Genomic DNA, 1,014 nt, shown 5'->3' with positions numbered 1-1,014 from the left:
TTTCTTTTCTTTCTTTTCTTTCTTTTCTTTCTTTTCTTTCTTTTCTTTCTTTTCTTTCTTTCTTTCTTTCTTTCTTTCTTTCTTTCTTTCTTTCTTTCTTTCTTTCTTTCTTTCTTTGAGACAAGGTCACATTATAGAGCCCTGGCTGGCCTAGATCTTGGTGTGTAGACAAGACTGAATTCCTAGAAATCCACTTGCTTCTGTCTTTTGAGTGCTGGGGTTAACTTCTTATTAAGTTTTTTCCCCAATGAACATAATTTTTATTCCTCTTAGGTAAATAAGAGTAGAATTGCTGGGTTATATGATCAATAGTGAAACATTTAAGGGAATAGCCAGAGTATTTTCCAAGATGGCTGAGCCATGTGATACTCCAGTTAGCAATCTGGGAAGACAATTTTTCTTTCTTGTCCTTGGCAGCATTATTGGATTACAGTCATTCCGATGGATGCAAAGTGGAGTCCCATTGAGTTCACAATCTAATGGTTATTGTTACACAGCATTTTGTTGGGTAGGTCTTGAGGACCACGCTCAGGTCTGGTGACTTGCTGGGAGGACTCAGCTCTCAGCATGTAACCATGCAGCTGTTATTTATTACAGAGGGAGGACTCTGAGAAGCCATCACAAAAGAAAGCTACACAGGCTAAAGCAGTGGCTCTCAACCTTCCTGATGCTGTGAGCCTTTAATACAGTCCCTCATGTTGTGACCCCTAGCCATCAAATTATTTTTGCTACTTCATGATTGTAATTTTGCTACTGTTATGAGTGGAAATATCTGATATGCAGGATATTGGATATGTGACCCCCGTGAAAGGGCCGTTCCATCCCCAGACAGAACCACAGAGGCTAAAGGCTTAAGGGAGCCAGGTGATAGCTTCCAAGTCTTTTGCAGAGGCCTTGCAGAAAATTGGCTTAATCCCCAACAAATATTTGGTAGATAGCAGAGTCGGTTTTTAAGGTTCATTCCCCTTCCCTTCCCTTCCCTTCCCTTCCCTTCCCTTCCCTTCCCTTCCCTTC

This window comes from Mus pahari, chromosome 6, assembly GCF_900095145.1.
Source record: "Mus pahari chromosome 6, PAHARI_EIJ_v1.1, whole genome shotgun sequence".
Classification (NCBI taxonomy): domain Eukaryota; kingdom Metazoa; phylum Chordata; class Mammalia; order Rodentia; family Muridae; genus Mus; species Mus pahari.
The sequence above is the reverse complement of the archived record's forward strand: the minus strand, read 5'-3'. Positions refer to the sequence as shown.